General features: G+C 34.4%; 1 protein-coding gene across 3 annotated transcripts in view; it reads right to left on the bottom strand.

The window, feature by feature from the left end:
* The window catches only part of kkv (hyaluronan synthase-like protein kkv), a 92,122-nt gene that overhangs the window by 76,694 nt on the left and 1,335 nt on the right, over nt 1–14,093 (bottom strand). For 2 of the 3 annotated variants that reach the window (XM_075290895.1, XM_075290894.1), the window contains exon 2: nt 6,883–6,983. The gene's annotated coding sequence lies outside the window, so the exon portion shown is untranslated. Of the gene's footprint in view, nt 1–6,882; nt 7,056–14,093 lie in introns of those variants that run through there. The other variant, XM_075290896.1, reaches the window with a different exon arrangement.

Genomic DNA, 14,093 nt, shown 5'->3' on the forward strand with positions numbered 1-14,093 from the left:
AACAGCAACAACAATAGTTGGGCAGCATTATAAACAAGTCCACAAAAACTGGTCACTATGGTGTGGTGACCAGATACACAAAGACTAAAAAAAACCCGAATTCTTGCAAAATATACAGACACTATATACTTCTATAGTAGATAAACTTGAGTTTTTTTTTTAACAAGATTTAGTATTTCGCACAACGGGAACAAAAAACAAAATACAACCAAATTTGTTCGAATAAAATTTATTATTTCAGGGAGGAAGAAGGAAGTATCTGAAAGAAATATAAATCTATAGACTTACACGTAGGGTAAAATTCGCTTTATACATTAAAGTAAATAGTTTTCATGCATTTAGTTAAGATAACTAAACAAATCATAAGAATATTTCCTTGTTTCGAATGGCATGGGTAATTTATTAAAACGCCTACCATATAATGAAGGAAATACAAAGCTTCTGTTGAAAATTCCTGGAGCCAGACAATGAACTTATGTTAAAAATCTTCCTGATATAAATGTATAACCTAACCTAACCGGAACTACCAAACTCTTTATTGCATTACATTGTACAGTAGAGCTACTTAAGATTCATCTCGCCCAAAAAAATGGAAAACAAGTATATACAGCACTAAGTTCGGCCGGGCCGAATCTTAAATACCCACCACCATGAACCAAATATTAGGGTTTCCTTTGAAATTTCAGGAGGGCTTGAGGACTTGAGGACACTTCCCGAAGATAAATTTAAAGATTTCACCTATGAGGACTATATCAGATTCTGGATTTATAAGAACCATTTTTGTTTGAGTTTTAGAGGAATCATTAACATCTCTTGTAAGTGTGCAAGAAAATTATAAAATAACGTCTTAATTTGAAATCTTAAATCTGTGGAAGTAAAATCTGGAAATTTTACATTGAGTTTCAACAATTTTCATGATCAGTGCGCCTTCTACACCGTCAAGAAGTGAAGTCGGTCTATATGGAGGCATTATCAAATGGACCGATAAAAACTTAATCCGATACATGTTTTTGTGAGCCTAAAATATCAGAATATTTACAAATTCAGGCAAATCAGATAAAAACTACGGTTTCTAGAAACCCAAGGAGTTAAATCGGGAGATCGTTCTTATGGGGGCTATACTAAAATATGGACCGATACTCACCGTTTTCGGCACACCTCTTTATGACCCGAAAATACCTCTAGATTTCCAATTTCAGGCAAATAGGATAAAAATTTCGGATTCTAGAAGCCCAAGAAGTAAAATCGGGAAATCGGTCTATATGGGGGCTATACCAAAATATAGACCAATACTCACCATTTTCGGCACACCTCTTATGGTCCTAAAACACCTCTAGATATCCAATTTCAGACAAATTGGATAGAAATTACGGTTTCTATAAGCCCAAGACCCAAAATCGGGAGGTCGTTTTATATGGGGGCTATACCAAAACATGGACCGATACTCACAATTTTTGGCACACGTATTTGTGGTCCTACAATACCTCTATATTTCCAATTTCAGGTAAATTGAATAAAAACTACGGTTTCTATAAGCCAAAGAAGTAAAATCTGGAGATAGGTCTATATGGGGGCTATACCAAAATATGGACCGATACTCACAATTTTTGGCACACCTCTTTGTGGTCATAAAATACCTCTAGATTTCAAATTTCAGGCAAATTGGATAAAAACTACGATTTCTATAAGCCCAAGACCCCAAATCGGGAGGTCGTTTTATATGGGGACCATACCAAAACATGGACCGATACTCACAATTTTTGGCACACGTATTTGTGGTCTTACAATACCTCTAGATTTCCAATTTCAAGTAAATTGAATAAAAACTGCGGTTTCTATAAGCCCAAGAAGTAAAATCGGGAGATCGGTCTATATGGGGGCTATACCAAAACATGGACCGATACTCACCATTTTTGGCACACCTCTTTATGGTCATAAAATACCTCTAGATTTCAAATTTCAGGCAAATTGGATAAAAACTACGATTTCTATAAGCCCAAGACCCCAAATCGGGAGGTCGGTTTATATGGGGACTATATAAAAACCTGGACCGATATAGCCCATCTTCGAACTTGACCTGCCTGCAGACAAAAGACGAGTTTGTGCAAAATTTCAGCACGATTGCTTCATTATTGAAGACTGTAGCGTGATTACAACAGACAGACAGACAGACGGACATCGTTATATCGTCTTAGAATTTCTCCCTGATCAAGAATATATATACTTTATATAGTCGGAAATCGATATTTCGATGTGTTACAAACGGAATGACAAACTTATTATACCCCCATCACCATTCTATGGTGGAGGGTATAAAAATCGATGTGGATTAACTCAACAGTGCATCGATTAACTTCATTAAATTTTTCGCCATGAATCACCATCAAGGACCAGTATTTATCAATGGTATGGTCAATTGAACCAAGGTCATAGTTCACTCCAAGAGGAATTTCGTGTAAGTCTTCCAAAATCAGTTGTTGTTCCGGAAACCATTGATGCTGTGTGACCTATCTAATTTAACTTAAATTTTTATTTTTATTATTTATTCAATTTTATTTTTATTTTTTTCGAAATTTTCCAGAGCTCAATAAAATTTTCCGTTTTTTAAATATGTCTCAAACATTTTATGACCTAAAAAAAATTTCATTCGATTCCCAAAAATAGTAAGAATGAACTGTACTGTATGGTTACAATGGCCATGATCTGCCACCAATGATTTTTTTTATTTTTAGTTCATTTTTTCATCTATGGGAGGGTGTAATTTCGTGAGTCGTATTTAAAAAGTACACCAGTGCATTAATTTTTCCTGGTTTTAACAACGCTTTGTGGAAATCTCAAAATATGGGTATATAGTTCAATGATCGTAAAGGGTGATACGGTCAAAATTTGGTCAAGGGAAAACGCGTGTAAATCGGTGAAATCGTTTATTTAAAAAATCAAATTAAATTTCTTTTTCAAGTTCAATTAGTATAAAATTCAGGAAAAATATTCAGTTAGGCTTTCGCTTTTCCAAATCCGAATTGCCGGGCCTCACGCTTGACACCTGCCATCAGATTTTGTACAGCCACCTTGTCCACCTTCTTCGCCGCAGAAAGCCAGTTTGCCTTGAACTGCTGCTCGTCCTTAGCAGTTATTTTGGTCTTCTTTAGGTTCCGCTTGACAACAGCCCAGTATTTCTCAATTGGGCGGAGCTCTGGCGTGTTGGGAGGGTTCTTGTCTTTGGGAACCACCTGCACGTTGTTGGCGGCGTACCACTCCATGGCCTTTTTACCGTAATGGCAAGATGCCAAATCCGGCCAAAACAGTGCGGAACAACCGTGTTTCTTCAGGAAAGGCAGCAGACGTTTATTCAAACACTCTTTCACGTAAATTTCTTGGTTAACAGTCCCGGAAGCTATGAAAATGCTGCTTTTCAAGCCACAGGTACAGATGGCTTGCCAAACCAGATATTTCTTTGCGAAGTTTGACAGTTTTATGTGCTTGAAAATATCTGCTATCTTTCCCCTTCCTTTTGCCGTATAAAACTCCTGTCCCGGAAGCTGCTTGTAGTCGGCTTTGACGTAGGTTTCGTCGTCCATTACCACGCAGTCAAACTTCGTCAGCATCGTCGTGTACAGCCTCCGGGATCGCGCTTTGGCCGTCGTATTTTGTTTATCATCGCGATTTGGAGTCACTACCTTCTTGTAAGTCGATAGTCCGGCTCGTTTTTTGGCTCGATGCACGGTTGTAGACGATACACCCAGCTTATTTGCGGCATCTCGGAGAGAGAGGTTAGGGTTTCGCTTGAAACTACCGGCAACTCTCTTTGTCGTCTCAGCGGCTTCCGGTTTTCGATTTCCCCCCGATCCAGACTTCCTGGCTGTCGACAAACGTTCCCCAAACACTTTAATTACATTTGTAACGGTTGATTTGGCAACTTTTAGCGATTTTGCCAGCTTTACGTGCGAGTAGCTCGGATTTTCGCGATGCGCGAGCAAAATTTTGATACGCTGCTCTTCTTGCTTGGACGGCATTTTGACAACTGAAGAGTGAATTCCAAAATCAAAATAGGAGCAACATTCTACACACACACACCTTCAAAATGAGGGGTGTTTCAATTTAAATGCAAAATTGAAAGAAATACGTCAAGTTTATATTGACCAAATTTTGACCGTATCACCCTTTACACATAAGTTCAATATGAACTAAAGCAATAGAAAATTTCCACAAATTGCTTTGTGGATATCTCACAATGTCGAGTATAATTTAGTTCAATTTTCGCACATCGTAGTTCATTTTGCTATAAAGCACTTTACTTTTTTCTGTGTTGAGACATCCTTGGGCTTTAGTGGGACCAGCATACATTCAATATTGCATGAACATCGTCAAAAAATTGTTCGCGTTGGATCCCGCACAATTTATCAATAGTTCAAAAAAGGCTCATGTCGTTTGGTCGAAAGAAATGCTCCAAAAATATAATCGCGATGCTTCGAAATACGTGACTTGACCAAGTGCTGAATTTTGAATATTCGCGTTTGAGCCCGAAAGTAAACATCAGTCGACGGAATGGGTGTTTCAAGATGAGCCAAATCCAACAAAAGTTGCACGCGCACAAAGCACTTCTATGCAAATGATCCCCTGTTGGACATGTCTGACCCTTGAACAACGCAGAATTGTCAACTCTGAGTGATCACGCCCAGAGAAGGAATATGATTACCCCAAACATGTTTCAAGAGCCAAATTATATTTTTGGACGGTGAGCATGGAACATGTTTGTCGCAACTATGTTATTCTTTCGAAAATTATGTATCTGATTTCGGCAAAAATTAGTGCAACAAAAATGTTCCATGCTCACCAAAAATAGCATTTGCTCTTGAAACATATTTGAGGTGATCATATTCCTTATCTGCGTGCAGGTACTTGCTAGTTATCTTCCAAGAAATCAGGAAAACCAACCGCCGAAGACGGATCACTCTTCACCAAATAACTACATTTTTGGGCACTCAAAATATTGATTTGATGGGCCATCCGTCGTATAGTGCTGACATGGCACCGAATGACTTCTTTTTATTCCTGTATGTAAAAAATAAAGTGAAAGGGCAACATTTTTCGACACCTGAAGAAGCGGTTGATGTATGCTTTGGGGAGATACCTCAATCAAAGTGGCAAAAGTCCTTCCACAATTGATTCAAACGCATGCAAATGTGTATAGAGGATAATGGGAAATATTTTGAAAAACAATAAAGCAATTTTCGATGATTAATATTCGTGTTTCTTCTCTAATCCCGAAATATAAAAGGCAAGTCTCGTAAGGCGTTCACATCAAGCCTGTTTTGGGATTTAAATGTTTTCCCTTTATAAGAATTTTAAAACGAGTCGTTTTCCTCATACTAAAATCAAAGTTAAAAATACACGTTTTTCTTAAAACCACGTCAGTTGTAGACTGTGAACCACGCTGATTGGTAATATATGACAAATTATTGATAAAAATTCCATAGAAAAAAATAGATACACAATCGCTTTGAATACCATACGGAATATTTTAGACTTGAAAATGTCGCCTTTCAACCATTAGTGTTTTGTAAAAATTGTTTTTTTGCGTTGACGAAAATATACATTTGCGATTATTGACCTTCGACTTTTTAATAAATTGTCTAATTGGTTGATAAATCATGTTCCATTTGCAATTTTTCCTAAATGTCATTTAGAAGATTTTGTCACTTTTAAAATTCGTCAAGTCAATTTTGGCTAACATAGTAGTTTGATTATTCGATTTGAGTCGATTTTCCAAAAAAATAAAAAGTGGATTAGTCCAATTTGATGATTACCAAAATTTTACTTTTATTTTTCGGTTAGTCGAAAAGCCGATGTTCGACGTTTATATCCTTACTTCTAGGATCAAAGAAAGGAACAAGGATAAGATTGGATGGAAATCGTCTATGCCTAAATGTGAGAATTTTATCGTTTTAGATATTAAAAAACTTGTGTGTCCTTCCATTTTTGTGTAATATACACGTAGAGAAGAAATATTATCACCCCAAACATGTTTCAAGAGCAAAATGTTATTTTTGAAAGGTGAACATGGATCATTCTTGTCGCAAACATTTTTCTTAGAGGGGTTTTAGACGATGCAATTGGTTGCGTGCAATTTTTTGTATTCTCTTTTAAAGTTGCTTCTTAAAAACTTCAGCATTTATACGTTGAAAATTTTCATGCAATCGCTTGAAATTTCAAGTTTCAGAAATGTCAAAAAATTGCAAGAGGAACGGAAAACATGAAATTTTTTCTACCCCCTTTGCTTCTCTACCCCGTTTGCCTACAAACAAGAATTGCGTGCAATTATTGCATGCAATTATTGCATCGTCTAAAACCCTTCTTAGTCGGCAAACAAAGACATGGTTACTGAAATCATATATATAATTTTCAAGAAAATAATATTTTTGCGACAAATCACGATCTTATAAAAATTGCGGCCTGTGTCTTGAGAACAAATAGATATTCAGATGAGCGAATCATAGAGTGATTCCAAGTCATACCGATTGACTTCAAAAAATACTTTCCTCCGAAATGAAATTTTAGGCTCTTCTTCAAACATATCTGCATCCATTGAAATCGACAAATGTATTCTATATTTAATTTCTTCTCGCTACATATTTTTCTGCATTGTAAAGAAATATAAAAACCCTTAATGGAATTCATCTGGGACTAGTTATTATTTTTAAAAAATTAGGAATAAACCGGATATATTGTTAAAGGTCAACATAACAACCAAACAGAGCAAACCGGAAAATAAACGCTACGTTGTGCTACAGACCACAGAGTCATGACACAAGATAGTCGAAAGAAAACGGCAGCTATTAAATCATTAAAATTTTGGTTTGGCCTTTTTGGCCGGTTACTTACCTTAAGGGAAATGACTAATTCCGTTGATATGTTTTTTTTGTTTTTCTTCTTCTTCGGATGGGAAGTGGTTTTTTTCGGTTTGTAAAGCCGCAAAATAAATCCTTTGTTATAAATGATGACGAAACGAAATAAAAAATATTTAAACGAATTTAAGTTATTTTATCTTGTTGGATTTGTTGGTTTTGTTACAATCTACAAATATGGTTTCACTTGAAATTCTTGCTGTTGTTGCTGATGGTATTTCGGTTTAGTGACACAGTTCTTGCCATTATGCCTTTAATTCAAACAAGAAAAAAACCCCTTATAATGGTAATTGTGATGTGTCACAATGGCTCGCTCTCCATGGTGATGATAAAGAATGCCATCTTGGGGTATCAAAACGTCTTATGGGATTTATTTTTCTGCTATGTGTGTTTGTTTTTATTTGTGTCGTTTTACGTCTTAAACGCAGATTAATACATGACTCATTTATGCCTTCTAAAAGATCACCCAGTGAAGCTTAGACCAACCAACCAACCCAGAGTAATGTGGCTAACTTTGACATTTCAATTTATTGTATTTAATGACAAACCAGTTATGATACCTTTTAACTATTGTCTTCAATTATAGTGGTGGCTTTCAATTTAAGCTTGTGTGGCGGACATGAACAACTACAAGTCATTCAATTAATTTTGTGGGATGATATTACACTTTCAATTTCCAAGGGCGAATGCAAAACAATTCAAAATTACCGTTACTAAAAATAATTTTGATTATTTGAAGTCAATTAGAAATTGTATACAAACACACAAAAATTATTTTGATATACGTACAAGTGTGCCATATTAATGAATTTGAATTTCAATTGTATGTACATAGAGTGGTATATCTATCCGCCAATGAGGGGTGGTAAGTGTGCCATAAAACCAAAAATATTGCCAGTTTCCAAAAAGTAAACAAGTTTCTTGTTTTTTGCCTTTCATTTGCTAACCGAATTTTACAAATACTTAAATTGTGCACAAAATTGTGGAAGCATTGGGGAATCAGTGGGAGGATAAGTGAGGCGCTAACAGCTAAACTTATAGGAGTACCGTTAAGAGACACAAGCTCTCTTGGATTTTTTTTGAGTAGAGGAAAAGAGAATTAATTATATGTGCATATTCAATTGATTACTTGAGAACTTGAAATTGTTAAATAATATCTCTCGCTCTATCAGTATTGGAAGAGCTAAGAGAATAATATTAAAAGTCTATTTGTAAGGTACCTATTTAATAACACAAATAAAATTGGAAAAGCTTATTCTACCATTCACTATCTCTACTATGTGGTAATGGAGTTTTAAGTGTGCGTTAAAATTGATGATTGCATGAGAACAAGAATGCGTGGCAAACGATTACATCAAGTATATTGAAAGACTTAAGAAACAAACTCATTTGTGCTCCATTAAATCGAAAGACTTAAGCAACAAACTTTAATTCCGTTAGATATTTCTTCTTTCGTCCCAATATATTACCACTATTCGTATAGTTTTTCAAATGAAATGAAAGATGAAAAAAAGAAAAACAAATTTGTATGACTAGAATTTTACTATATCTGATATATGTTCTATTTTTTTTTAATTTGTTTATTTATTTTTGTTTTTGAAGAAAAATAGCATTGCATGGTACAAGTACAATAGGAATGCACTATCAATAGCAAAAACTTATTGTGTATAAAGGTATTAATAGTTTCTAACAATTACACACTTTCGAGCTGATTTTTCCAAAAACCTTAACACCATATTGGGAAAAAATTATACTAATCCTTAAGTTGTCTAAATTAGTACCAACCCAAAAATAATCATACACATAAAGTAGAACTCGCAACCAAAAGGTTGATCGATTCTTTTTACTCGTGATAAATCATGCAGTATCAGACAACTTGATCATAAAATGCAATCTCAGTAGACTTGTTATTCGAATCATCAGTAGTATAGGATAAGGACTAAGGATGCTTGAATTTCAGAAGTGGTATAGGGGAGCTAATGCTACGGGGACGTAAAGTTTTAGAATCATTTATCGTCCACTTTATTCTGGATTCCTTATGGTAGATGAAGAATCAATTCTAATTATCAATTTGTTATTATTTTCTTATCACATTTATGACAAAATAATTTGCCATATTAATTGTTTTGACATTTGCCATTTTCTGCTAACTTTGCAAATAGATTTAAGATATCAAATACCAGCAACATTTGGAAACTCGTAGATACATAAATAAACATAATATATTATATTTAAAATATTTCCTTCAAAATGTGTTATATGCTTCCATGATTTGCCGACAGCTCGAAATGAAACACATGAAAGAAAGAGAAAAAAACTCAAATAACCGCTGGTCAACAACTTGTGATGAACAAAACTCGATCTCCTTGGCCAAAGGGTGGTGGTTTGCTGTGGCAATTAAACGTTAAATGAAGCACCCAATAAAACAACTAAATGTGTAATAGAAAATTACCAAATACCAATGTATCAACGGCTTCAGCTTAACTGATGGTGAGGGAGATGGGGGAAGCAAAGCAAAAACTTGACAACATTTTATGACTATCAAGATTTATAATGCTAAAAGACATAAGAAATGAAACAAAAAGCGAAAGCTAAGAAACCAAAATACCCAAAGGGAAAATGCATGAATACATTAGATAAACCAGCTAAAATGGCAGCTTATTTCCATCTGGCAAACTAGTTTAGATGATAAATAACACTTAAATTATACATGTGATTTTATATAATCAATGAAGTTAGATTTGATGAAAATCAAATTCGAAATTCATTAACACAAATGTTATCCAAAAATTACTATGACATTAATTTTGATAAAAAACAAAAGATTTAAGAAATGGACATTTTAACTTTAGGTGTTGCACTGAATTGGTTTTTTTTAGATGAACAAGACAATACAATCTAGAAATTTCTTAAGCTTAGTAGGATACGTAGTTTTTCTAATTTCTCGTTGACACTTTCAACAGATCATTATGATTGAAAAATACGTAAGTATTAAAAAAATATAGTAATTTGTTTCTCTTTAATTATTTAGATGTAGTGTCACTATAGAAGATTTTAATTGTCTTGGAAACCATTTTGTAACTTTTTAATTTTTATTTAATTTACGTTTTTTTTTAAGATTAATGCCTTGAGTAAAGTTTTGTGCTTTGCGAAACCTAAATGTTGTATTTGACTTTTTGTGAAATTGACTTTATTAATTGAAATTGTCCGCAGGAAATCCCACTATTTTAAATTGTCGATTGAACGTTAAAAATAAGGGATACAAGCTGTACTCTACATTCTTGTGCAAGCCTTTGAATCTGAAAGGTTTTCAATTTTTAGAAGTAGTACATACAATAGAAGTAGTACATACATATGCTAATACTTGAATTTCGGCGAATCATTTCCATCAGATCCGGGGGTGTTAAAAGGTTGAAAGCTATATAATTCCCATTTTATATTGTATTCTGATATAATCTACCTGGCAAAAATGGCAGTTGAGCCTCTATGAGCGCCAAAAAATGCTTTCCTGCCAAACCACATTTTCGTTTGAATATTTCTTTTCGCTGTAAAAAAATTGTTTGGAAAAAAGTATATTATTTTTGTGATAAACGTTGACTGCTTTTAACATACAAGATGTAAAAATAATTTAATTAATACTAGCTCAAAAAAAATTATTTTCCCTTTATATATCTCTTCCACACGATATATTTTGCTGTTACCACTTGCTCTAAAGTAATACAAAGAATGTAGAAGCAATTATCAGATTTCATAAATTATTATACCCTGCGCCACACTGTGGAACAGGGTATTATAAGTTAGTGCATATGTTTGTAACACCCAGAAGGAGACGATATAGACACATGGTGTCTTTGGCAATAATGCTCAGGGTGGGTCCCTGAGTCGATATAACCATGTCCGTCTGTCCGTCCGTCCGTCTGTCTGTGAACACATTTTTGTGATCAAAGTCTAGGTCGCAATTTAAGTCCAATCGCCTTCAAAGTTGGCACATGTTCCTAATTTGGGTCAGAATAGAACCCTATTGATTTTGGAAGAAATCGGTTCAGATTTAGATATAGCTCCCATATATATCTTTCGCCCGATATGCACTAATATGGACGCAGCAGCCAGAGTTTTATACCGATTTGCTTGAAATTTTGTACAAACATAACATTTAGTCGTATAGTCAAGGGTGAAAAATTTGATTGAAATCGGTTCAGATTTAGATATAGCTCCCATATATATCTTTCGCCCGATATGGACTAATATGGTCCTAGAAGCCAGAGTTTTGGCCCAATTTGTTGGAACTTTTGCACTAGGAGTACAATGAGTAGTGCAGTTAAGTGTGCTAAATTTGATTGAAATCGGTTCAGATTTAGATATAGCTCCCATATATATCGTTCGCCCGATTTACACTCATATGACCACAGAGGCCAATTTTTTACTCCGATTTAGTTGAAATTTTGCACAGGGAGTAGAATTAGCATTGTAGCTATGCGTGCCCAATTTGGTTGAAATCGGTTCAGATTTAGATATAGCTCCCATATATATGTTTTTCTGATTTCGACGAAAATGGTCAAAATACCAACATTTTCCTTGTAAAATCGCCACTGCTTAGTCGAAAAGTTGTAAAAATGACTCTAATTTTCCTAAACTTCTAATACATATATATCGGGCGGTAAATCATAAATAAACTTTTGCGTAGTTTCCTTAAAATTGCTTCAGATTTAAATGTTTCCCATATTTTTTTACTAACATTGTGCTCCACCCTAGTGCATTAGCCGACTTAAATTTGGAGTCTATAGATTTTGTAGAAGTCTATCAAATTCTGTCCAGATCGAGTGATATTTAACATAAATGTATGTATTTTGGACAAACCTTTATATATAGCCCCTAACACATTTGACGGATGTGATATGGTATCGAAAATTTAGATCTACAAAGTGGTGCAGGGTATAATATAGTTGGCCCCGCCCGACTTTAGACTTTCCTTACTTGTTTTTTAAATTACCTTTCGTCCGGACGAAGAATTGAAACCAACACACTATCCACTGGCCATGTAGCTCTTAAATATACGCATCAATACACAAACATCGATATAGTCAGTACATAATGTACATTAGTAACACATAGATCCAAACAGATATATTAATAGACCAGCGTGTAATGCACACACAAAGCGCATTTAATTTTCAGGTAATGCCGACTATCAAAAACCTCAGTTACTAAAGCTTTCCTCCATTATTCCTTTTGGGTTTTGTGAATAATTGGTTGATAGTTTTGTTGCATATACATAGATGATGCTGATGACGAATGTGGGAGTTCCGAATAGGTCGTGCAACCAAACAAACAACAACGTTTGTTTTACAAACGTTTTATTTTTCCTGAATTTGGTTATACTAATAAATAGTTCAGTCGTTGTTAGTGGATTGTTTGGTGGCCTTTCAATCTATTAATATCACACGTACACAGAAAAAAATTTCAACAAAATATTTCCAATTAAAAAGTTGATTGAAGTTGAAATTTTTTCTATTAATAAATTAATTGATACAATTAACAAGATAGAAACAATCATTTAATTAAGTCAATAATAGAACATTTTTTAATTAAAATATTAATTGGTATAATTAAATTTTTTTATCAAATTCGGAAGACGATGATGTTTTGTTTTTAATTATTAATTTATTCAAACAATCAATATTTAATCAAAACACTAAGTCTGCAACTAATTACGAACCGATATGGAATTTTTGCGCGGTAATCAGAGAGCCAGAATCGAAATATGGGGGTCGCTTTATATGGGGGCTATATATAATTATGGACCGATATGGACATAGTTTGGCATGGTTGTTAGCGGCCATATACTAGCACAATGTGCCAAATTTCAACTAGATCGGATGAATTTTGCATCTCCAAAAAGCAAAAGGAGGTCAAATCTGGGGATCGATTTATATGGGGGCTATATATAATTATGGACCCATATGGACCAATTCCTGTCTGGTTGTTAGAGACCATATAATAACACCACGTACCAAATTTCAACCGAATCGGATGAATTTTGTTCTTCCAAGAGGCTCCGTAGGTCAAATCTAGGGATCGGTTTATATGGGGGCTGTATATAATTATGGACCGATGTAGACCAATTTTTACACGGTTGTTAGAGACCGTATACTAACACCACGTACCAAATTTCAACCGAATCGGATGAATTTTGCTCCTCCACGAGGCTCCGGAGGTCAAATCTGGGGATCGGTTTATATGGGGGCTATATATAAGTAGATCGACTCAGAATTTCACACCACCCAGAATATATATACTTATCTTAGAGCAATGTTTCGATGTGTTACAAACGGAATGACAAAGTTAATATACCATCATCCTATGGTGGAGGGTATAAAAATTAATTGGGTTTTGCAATCAACATCAAATAAATTTTTAGTTGAATCAATTAAAAAATTAGTTTAAATTTGCTAACGAAATCAATTATTTTTTTAATCAAGTATTTTCGAATTAAAACTGTGATTGATGCTATCATTTTCGTTATTGAAGACTTTTCAATTAAAAAATTTATTGCATCAATTAATTTCGTGATTGAATCAGTTTTTTTTTTGTAGAGATAATAGCTTGAAGCATCGGATGTGGTTTCTATGTTATGCCGTTACAAAAATTAAACCAGAAATTGTGATAAGCCCTTTCCATCCTAGTCCTTAGAACACTAGCTGGTATTGCCATGACGTTTCCACTGTAGACAGGGTTGGAGAACAACACAGTTCCGATTCTTGATTATTTTCGTACCTTCTTGTTTTACGCAAGTAGAGTACTCCCTCTCTGACTCAGTTGAAGAATTTGCTAGTTTCAGAATACTTCGTATACATAGATATCATACCTGAATACTCGATATGACGTAGACTAATAACAATTTCTTTGCTATGAAAAAGTGATGCCCCAGGTTATACTACTGGGGCCCAAATAATAGTGTCATCTTATAGCCATTGCTAATTCATACTATTATATGGAACCCTAAATGCAAAAGTTTTAATGAAGTCGTTTATATTTTGCAATTCATTTCCAAATTTTTGTACTGGATATTAGAATCGCAATTGACATAAGTCTTTAGTATAAATACCGAATATCGTTCAAATGATGAATTTTCCAAAGCAATACCTCCCCAAACTACACCGGTTGGTATTTATGTAGATTTATAACACA

Source organism: Haematobia irritans, chromosome 1, assembly GCF_050003625.1.
Source record: "Haematobia irritans isolate KBUSLIRL chromosome 1, ASM5000362v1, whole genome shotgun sequence".
NCBI lineage: Eukaryota > Metazoa > Arthropoda > Insecta > Diptera > Muscidae > Haematobia > Haematobia irritans.